Source organism: Papio anubis, chromosome 16, assembly GCF_008728515.1.
Source record: "Papio anubis isolate 15944 chromosome 16, Panubis1.0, whole genome shotgun sequence".
NCBI lineage: Eukaryota > Metazoa > Chordata > Mammalia > Primates > Cercopithecidae > Papio > Papio anubis.
The window spans coordinates 30776568-30786313 of NC_044991.1; the positions used below are offsets into that span (position 1 = coordinate 30776568).

General features: G+C 46.7%; 1 long non-coding RNA gene across 1 annotated transcript; it reads left to right on the forward strand.

The window, feature by feature from the left end:
* The first annotated feature begins 4607 nt into the window (after positions 1–4607).
* LOC116270694 lies at positions 4608–5735 on the forward strand. Its single transcript, XR_004178857.1, has 2 exons — positions 4608–4742; positions 5582–5735. It is a non-coding gene; the product is annotated as an uncharacterized LOC116270694 (long non-coding RNA).
* Positions 5736–9746: the final 4011 nt, after the last annotated feature.

Consider the following 9746-nt stretch of genomic DNA (forward strand, 5'->3'; position numbering starts at 1 on the left):
TTGTTACATCCATAGATTGTATATTGGTGAAGTGTGGGCTTTTAGGGTATCACCCAAATATCTGTACCCATTAAGTGACTTCTCACCAGCCACCCCCTCCCACCCCTCACCCTTCAAAGTCTCCATTGTCTATCATTTCACACTCTATGTCCTTGTGTACATGTTATTTAGCTCCCACTTATAAGTGAGAACCTGTGGTATTTGTCTTTCTGTGTCCAGCTTGTTTCACTTAAGATAATAGCCTCCAGCTTCATCCTTGCTGCTGCAAAAGATATGATTTTATTCTTTTTTAAGTCCAAATAGTATTCCATTGTGTACATATACCATGTTTGCTTTCTTCATTCATCCATCCATGGACACTTAAGCTGATTCTGTGTCTTTGCTGTTGTGAATAGTGCTGCAATAAACATACAAATACAGGTGTCTTTTTGATGTAATGATTTCTTTTCCTTTAGATACCCAACAATGGAATTGCCAGAGCGAATGGTAGTTTTATTTTCAGTTCTTTGAGAAATCTTCATACTGTTTTCCATAAAGGTTGAACGAATTTACACGCCCACCTGTCACTCTAAGTTTCAAGTTCATCCTCAGTTTCCCCCCACACTACTTTTGCCTGCAGAATCCTTGCAAACAGCTGCCTGTGTAGTCCCCCGGGCTCTAGTTGCTGCCCCCTCCGCAAAGACTGTGGCTTTGTTCGGATGAGTCTGGCATACCCCATCACCCTTCCCACCCTGCAACTGAAGCCCTCCAGTGGGTTCCCACTGCTCTGAGGACAGAGTCCAAGGCTCCTAGCCAGGCACTGAAGGTCCTGCCTGGGCCAGCCCCTGCAGCCCCCAGCCCCCGCCCTAGCTCTAGTTCCATTGTCACCCTGCAGCAGTTCAGCTGTACCCCCACACAGAGAGCACCGGAAGGTGCCCAAGGTATGTTTGCTGGGTGAATCAGTCCAATGTTATAAGGTAGGTACTGCCATCACCATTCTGTATATAACTAGATGAGCTCACTGAGGTTAAGAGAATTGCACTTAGCTAGTAAATAGAACAGGTCTGGGGTGAACCTAAGCCCACTGAACTGGAGAGCCTGAGGTCATAAACTCTGTGCCAAAGGCTTCTTGAGCATGCGAACTCACCGAGATCAGAAGCACACAGCAATGGCTGCACTGCGGCTTCTTGAGCATGCGAACTCACTGAGATCAGAAGCACACAACAGTGGCTGCACTGCAGTGTTGAGCGGGTGTGGAGATGTGCTTAAATGCCGCAGGGGCAAGGGCCAGGGCATGGGAGAAGCCACATGGTGATAGCAGGTGGCCAAGACCAGTATGCAGCAAAGGAAGGCAGCACGTGGCATTGCCGGGGCTATGGACGAGCTTGCAGGAGCAGGGTGCAGTTCTTAGTCTTCCAAGACAGGAGGGCAGCTGCAGGCCTGGCCCTGACGGGATTCCTTTGACTCAAAGAGGAAATCAAACTGCATGGCCATCAACCCATGCAAGATAGAAGCTGGCTCCTCCTTTGCACCCTGGGGACCAGCACCCACCAGGCTGAGCCCTTGAGCTGCAGGAGGTGGAGCTGGCCCAGGTGAGCATGGAATACTCACCTCCCTGCAGTCTGAGGGGCCAGGCTCTTTCCTTCTGAGGCTACTGTGGGGCCTCACAAATCAGGTGAAAGTTCAGTCATAATCACACATGTGCTTACATGTAATGGTTTGTGGAACATTTGCCCTAAACTTGTCCTGGGAACAGTCTAAAAGAGTTTATTTGGCTGGTCAAGGTGGCTCATGCCTGTAATCCCAGCACTTTGGGAGACCAAGGTGGGAGGATCGCTTGAGGCCAGGAGTTTGAAATCAGCCTGGGCAACCCAGTGAGACTCCATCTGTACAAAAACAATTTTTTTTTTTTTTTTTTTTTTTGAGACGGAGTCTCACTCACTCTATTGCCCAGGCTAGAGTGCAGTGGCATGATCTCAGCTCGCTGCAACCTCTGCCTCCCGAGTTCAAGCAGTTCTCCTGTCTCAGCCTCCCAAGTAGCTAGGACTACAGGTGCGTGCCACCATGCCCAGCTATATTTTGTATTTTTGGTAGAGACAGGGTTTCACCATATTGGTCAGGCTGGTCCTGGACTCCTGACCTCAGGTAATCCACTCGCCTTGGCCTCCCAAAGTGCTGGGATTACAGGCATGAGCCACCACACGTGGCCCAAATGGACTCTCCAGCCAGGCACAGTAGTTCATGCCTGTAATCCAGCACTTTGGGAGGCCGAGGCGGGTGGATCATCTGAGGTCAGGAGTCCAAGACCAGCCTGGCCAACATAGTAAAACCTAGTCCCTATTAAAAATACAAAAATTAGCTGGGCATGGTGGTGCGTGCCTATAATCTAAGCTACTCAGGAGGCTGAGGTAGGAGAATCACTGGAACCGGGGAGGCGGAGGTAGCAGTAAGCTGAGATGGCGCCATTGTACTCTAGCCTACACGACAGAGCGAGACTATCTCCAAAAAAAAAAGACTCTCCAAATTATGATTCAATTAAGACCACAAATCTAGAACCTGAGAGCATTGTTTCTTGCCCATAATTTTCTGCACCCTCACCTCTTCTTTACTTTGGGTTGCATTCTGCACCCTCCACCTTCATCGGTGCATTTTCTGCTTTGCTTCAGTCGCGAGGGAGCTCCCATTGTTTCTGTGATCGTATTGACATGGAGGTTTCCCAGGCGCTGCCTCCACACCCTCATCACGTGCCCTGCCAGGATCACCCTGCACCTTCCCATTGCTATGAAATGCCACCTTTACCGCCAGAACTGGGCTTTGCTGTTGTTAGAGACAGCGTCTCACTCTATCACCCAGACTGGAGTGTAGTGGCTTGATCATAGCTCACTGCAGCCTCGAATTCCTGGGCTCAAGTGATCCTCCCACCTTGGCCTCCCAAAGCACTGGGATGTATTGTTTTAAGTTGCTTAATTTATGGTAATTTGTATGGCAGCAACAGAAAACCAGTACACATACTTTTGAGAAGAAGAAGAAGAAGGAGGTGTGCATTTTTGCCTGTTCCTTTGGTGCGTCCGTACTGTTCTGGAATGTCCTGCCTCTTCATTTTGACCTCCAGTTACTATGATTTGGAGACTAGTAGGTCATACTGACTTGGGTACTTGTCACCATTTGTTTTGTTGGAACTGCTGAGGACATGTTGGTGTCTATTAAGTTCACTCTGTCCCTTGCAGTTATAATGACAGTCTGTTGTAGGTACCTGAGATATGCGGGTACTCATTTTCATTCTCTCTTTCAGCAAATATGCACTAGAATTAGGAGTCTCACCCTTTGCTGGCCTCTGCAGCTACAGAGATGATTGGTCACATTCTCATGGGTGAAGGTAAGGGCAGAGGAACGAGGGGCCGTGAACCCCCCACTGGAGCTGACTACCCACCTAGATCCTGATTCTGCCACTCTCAAGTCCCGCGATGTGTCTCCGTGCCTTCCTTTCCACAGGGTCCATGGATGGCTGGGGCTGAGGGGTAGCATTGTGTGTGTGCATCCCTCGGAGCCGTGCCTGGCACTCAGGTACCAGGTGATGGTACTGGTTGCTACCATCATTGTGACTTCACTGGCTGGGAACTAACACCAACAAAGACAGGGGTTCTTTTTAAAGAGCACAGTGTTCATCTTGTGGACTGGGACCTGGTATGGCCTCCTCGGTGGGGTCAAATCTGGTGTTGCCTGTGGGGTTCCCTGGGCCTCCTAGAGCTGATTTCAGGAGGCCTGCAGAGCCAGAGGCAAGATGGGCCCAGGTGGGGCGTGTCACATCATTACATTTTCTGCCTGTTACAGCAAGGGACAAGCCGCCACCCTCCTGTGTCTGAAGCTTGCCCAGCCAGCAGGTCCAGCTCCAGTGCTGCGTCATCTGAAAGCCTTCCCCACTATCATGGCCTGCCCCGGATTCTCATGGAATTGTGAGAAAACCTCCATTCACTAACCCCCTACCAGTCAGCCACTCAGCACATCAGAGTAGTGTCACCTCTGGCTGGGGCTGTCCAGAACGCTGGAGTCCCACAGCCTCGCTTCCCACTAACAGCTGCCTCCCTCCTCATCCCTGCCCACATGGATTCCAGGCACTGTGGAGTGGAGGAGCCCGTCCCATGCTAGTGCAGGATGTCTTGAGAGGGACAATGAGTCTCTGGCACTGGGGCTTTGGCCTGAATGGTCTGGATCACCTTCACCCAGAAAACAGCCCTCCAGAGCCCAGGGGGTCGGGGAAGCCACATTCCCCCACAGCTCAGAGGGCACAGCTGTCACATGCCCATACCTCCCTCAGAATCGGCCATCCCCACTTGCATGTTCCAGACCTCTGAAACAGCTGGCAGGTGAGTTTATGGTATAAGCTAAACCTGAGGCCAGCTTCCAAGCAAAGTGTTTTAGATTTATGCTTATTTATTTTATTTTTTAGAGATGGAGTCTCGCTCTGTCTCACGCTGGAGTGCAGTGGTGCGATCTCAGCTCACTGCAACCTCCACCTCCCTGGCTCAAGCAATTCTCCTGCCTCAGCCTCCCAAGTAGCTGGGACTACAGGCGCACACCACGAAGCTGGCTAATTTCTTTATTACTTTAGTAGAGACAGGGTTTCACCGTGTTCCCCAGGCTGGTCTCGAACTCCGGAGCTCAAGAAATCTGCCTGCCTCGGCCTCCCAAAGTGCTAGGATTACAGGCATGAGCCATCACGCCTGGCCTATACTTGTTTTAAGCTCCAAAGACTACTGGTTCTGGTAAGGACTGGGTCACTATGTGACCTTGTGTAGGTCTCTTTTGACCTTGAGTCCAGGGCTCTGTGACTCCAGGTTATAGCTGCGGCTGGCAGCTAACAATTGCTAAGATTACAGGGTCCTCTTCATCTTGTTTGCATTCAGTTGCCCATGTCTGCCTCTGGCGGGAGGTGGGAAGGAATGTGGCTCCTGGGAGGAGCCCAGCTCCATGTGCCATTCCGAGGAGCCAGGCTGCACGCCCCTGGGCCATAGCTGCTGGTGGATGGATGACTATGCTGGCAGAGGCACTGGGAAGGAAAGACAGAATTGTTGGCCAATAGCCCCCTTTTACTGATTTTCTTGTCATTTTTGTGTTTGTTTTATTATAAAGATAACAGCTGTATTTGAGAAAGAAAGCTCAAACTATAAAGAAAATTTAAAATTGCCCTGTCTTACTTCAGCTCCACTCCCTGAAGGTGGCCTGTCTTAACTATTTTTGTTTCTAGTTCTTACAGTGGTTGCCTTCGTAACTCTAAAGCATACACCCCACATCTTGATTTCTCAACTGTGTAGTTTCTTTTGGCTCTATTGTATGAAATCAATGTGAAGTTAACATATTTATACAACCTTTCCTCCTCTCAACCTCCCAATTTGTTCGTTACTTTTAGATCTTGTAATCCAGTGCTTTCAAAATGCATGTTCCCAGGCCACAGACAAACTCATTGGAATTTGTGGTGGGACCTAGGAATATGCATTTATAATAGTCTCCCCTAGTTAATTGTGTTCACTAAAGTTTGAGAACCATCATCCTTATAACTAAATAAGTGTCTTCTGAGTTGGGGCATTTGTGTCTGCCCTATCAGAAATCCAGCTAAGGAAGGACATCAATGAAGATGGAGGATGAAGAAATACAAATTTCACCCCTCCACAAAAACAATGAAAAACGGGAAAAAGCTCAAAAATCAACTTTTTTTTTTTTAGTAGCTCTGGACATTAAAAGGCTTGCAGCAGACTGGGCGTGGTGGCTTGTGTCTGTTATTCCAGCACTTTGGGAGGCCGAGTCAGGTGGGTCACTTGAGATCAGGAGTTTGAGACCAGTCTTAGAGCGAAACCCAGTATCTACTAAAAATGCAAAAACAACAACAACAACAACAACAACAAACCAGCCAGGTGTGGTGGCGCATGCCAGTAACCCCAGCTACTTGGGAAACTGAGGCAGGAGAATCGCTCGAACCGGGACACAGAGGTTTCAGTGAGCTGAGATCATGCCACTGCACTCCAGCCTGGGCAACAGAGCAAGACCTATCTTAAAAAAACAAAAACAAACAAACAAAAACAGGCTTGCAGCAACATGAGGAAAACATTCAAGAGAAATGGCTCATTCTCAGTAAGAAATAAAGGCTGGAATCTTCCCAAATTTGATGAATTTGGAGTTAATAGTTTTTTTTTTTTTTTTTTTTTTTTTTTTTTTTTTTTGTTTTGTTTTTTGAGACGGAGTCTCGCTCTGTCACCCAGGCTGGAGTGCAGTGGCCGGATCTCTGCTCACTGCAAGCTCCGCCTCCCGGGTTTACGCCATTCTCCTGGCTCAGCCTCCCGAGTAGCTGGGACTACAGGCGCTCACCACCTCGCCCGGCTAGTTTTTTGTACTTTTTAGTAGAGACGGGGTTTCACCGTGTTAGCCAGGATGGTCTCGATCTCCTGACCTTGTGATCCGCCCGTCTCGGCCTCCCAAAGTGCTAGGATTACAGGCTTGAGCCACCGCGCCCGGCCGAGTTAATAGTTTTTAAAAAAAAAAATTGTTCTAGCAAGAAAAGCCCAGGATCAGAGGATCAGAGGATCAGATGGCTTTACTGGCAAATTCCACCAAATGTTTAAAGAGGAGTTAACACCAGTACTTCTCAGATGTGTCCAAAAAAACAGAAGAGGAAGGAACACTTTTGACTTAATGCTGTGAAGCTCGACAAAGACATCACAATAAAAAATACAGACCAATATCCCTTGTAAATTTGGATTCAAAAATCCTTAACGAACAACTAACAAACCAAATTCAGCAACATGTTAAAGGATTGTACACCATGACCAAGTGGAATCTATCCCAGGAATGCAAGATTGGTTTAAAATACAGAACCCAATCAATGTAATACATCATATTAATAGAATAAAGGGACAGAACCACAAGGTTATCTAAATAGTCACAAAAGAATTTGACAAAGAAACATTTAACAGGCAGGGTGTGGTGGCTTACGCCTGTAATCCCAGCACTTTGAGAGTCCAAGGTGGGTGGATCACCTGAGGTCACAAGTTTGAGACCAGCCTGACCAACATGGTGAAACCCCGTCTCTACTAAATATACAAAAAAATTAGCTGGGCATGGTGGCAGGTGCCTGTAATCCCAGCTACTCAAGAGGCTGAGGCAGGAGAATTGCTTGAACCTGGGAGGCAGAGGTTGCGGTGAGCCGAGATCACACCATTGCACTCCAGCCTGGGCAACAGGAGTGAAACTCTGTCTCAAAAAAAAAAGGAAAAAAAAAAACCTTTAACAAAGTCAGGATACCCTTTAGTGATAAAAATCATGCAACAAACTAGGCACAGGAGGGAACTCGCACAGTCTGATAAAGGGAATCTATGAAAAACCCACAGCTAACATCATACTTAATGGTACAAAACTGAAAGCCTTCCCCTGAGATTAGGAACAAGACAAAGATGGCCACTCTTGCCACTTACTTAACATTGTACTAGAAATTCTAGGCAGGGCAGTTAGACAAGAAAAAATAACAAAAAGCCATCTAGATTGGAGAGAAAGAAGTAAAACAGTCTCCATTTGCAGATGACATGATCTTGTTTAAAGAACACCCCAAAGAAGCTGGGCGTGGTGGCTTATACCTTTAATACCAGCACTTTGGGAGGTTGAGGTGGGTGGATTGCTTGAGTCCAGGAGTTCAAGATCAGCCCAGGCAGTCTGGCAAAACCCCGTCTCTACAAGAAATTAGCTGGGCATGATGACACACACCTGTAGTTCTAGTTAGGAGACTGAGGTGGGAGGATCACCTAAGCCTGGAAGATTAAGTGAGCCATGATCATGCCACTGCACTCCAGCCTGGGTGGCAGAGCAAGACCCTGTCAAAACAAAACAAAACCAAACCCTAAAGAATCTGCAGGGCCGGGAACGGTGGCTCACGGCTGTAATCCCAGCACTTTGGGAGGCTGAGGTGGGTGGATCACGAGGTCAGGAGATCGAGACCATCCTGGCTAACACGGTGAAACCCTGTCTCTGCTAAAAATACAAAAAACTAGCCGGGTGTGGTGGCGGGCGCCTGTAGTCCCAGCTACTCAGGAGGCTGAGGCAGGAGAATGGCGTGAACCTGGGAGGTGGAGCTTGCAGTGAGCTGAGATCGCACCACTGCACTCCAGCCTGGGTGACAGAGCAAGGCTCCATCTCAAAAAAAAATGAACATAAAAAAAAAAAAATCTGCAGAAAAACTGGTAGAGCTAATAAGTGAGTTTAGTAAAGTTGCAGGATACAAGATTGATATACAAAACCAGTTGCATTTCTATCTACCAGCAATGAACAATTTGAAAATCAAATTAAGAAAATATAGCATCAAAAGAATACTCCTTAAATACTTAGAAATAAATTTAATTAAAGAAGTGCAGGCGCTCAGTGGCTCAAGCCTGTAATCCCAGCACTTTGGGAGGCCGGGACAGGCGGATCACGAGGTCAGGAGATCGAGACTATCCTGGTTAACATGGTGAAACCCCGTCTCTACTAAAAATACAAAAAACTAGCTAGGCGAAGTGGCGGACGCCTGTAGTCCCAGCTACTCAGGAGGCTGAGGCCGGAGAATGGTGTAAACCCGGGAGGCGGAGCTTGCAGTGAGCTGAGATCCGGCCACTGCACTCCAGCCTGGGTGACAGAGCAAGACTCCGTCTCAAAAAAAAAAAAAAGAAGTGCAAGGCTGGTATACAAAAACTACAAAACATTGTTGAAAGAAAATGGAAAGATATTCTATATTCATGGACTAGAAGACTTAACATTAAGATCTTCAAATTTAATGCAATCCCTATCAAAATTTCAACTTTTTTTTTTTTTTCTCCCAGAAATGGACAAGCTGATTCTAAAATTCATTTGGAACTGCAAGGGACCAGAAGAACCAAAGCAATCTTCAACAAGAACAATGTTAGAAGACTCACTTCTCCATTTCAAAACTTACTACAAAACTATAGTAATTGGCGGGGTGCAGTGGCTCACGCCTGTAATTCCAGCACTTTGGGAGGCCGAGGCAGGCAGATCACTTGAGGTCAGAAGTTTGAGACCAGCCTGGCCAACATGGTGAAACCCCGTCTCAACTAAAAATACAAAACTTAGCTGGGTTTGGTGGCAAGTGCCTATAATCCCAGCTACTCAGGAGGCTGAGGCAAGAGGATCGCTTGAGCCTGGGAGGCGGATGTTGCAGTGGGCTGAGATCGTGCCACTGCACTCCAGTTTGCCTGGGTGACCAAGTGAGACTCTGTCTCAAAAACAAACAAACAAACAAACAAAAAAACAACAACAAAAAGTATGTGTATATATATATGAGAGAGAGAGAGTAATCATTACTGTGTGATATTGGCATGAGTATAGATACAGAATAGAATTGAAAGTCCAGAAATAAATCTATACATTTATGTCAATGTCAATTGATATTGAATGTTTGCCAAAAACGTTCAATGGAGAAAGAATAGCCTTTTCAACTTATGGTGCTGGGTCAACCAGATATTCACATACTAAAGAATAAACTTGGACCTCTATCTTAGGGCTAATATGAAAATGAACTGAAAGTCAACTAAATAACCTAACTGTAAGAGCCAAATCTATAAAACTCTTAGATTAGGCAATATTTAGATTTGGCACTAAAAACATAAGCAACCAAAGAAAAAAATAGATAAATTGGACCTCATCAAAATTAAAAATATGCATCAAAGGACACTACCAGTAAAGTAAAAGACAACTCATTGAATGGGTAAAAATATTTGCAAATTACCTATGTG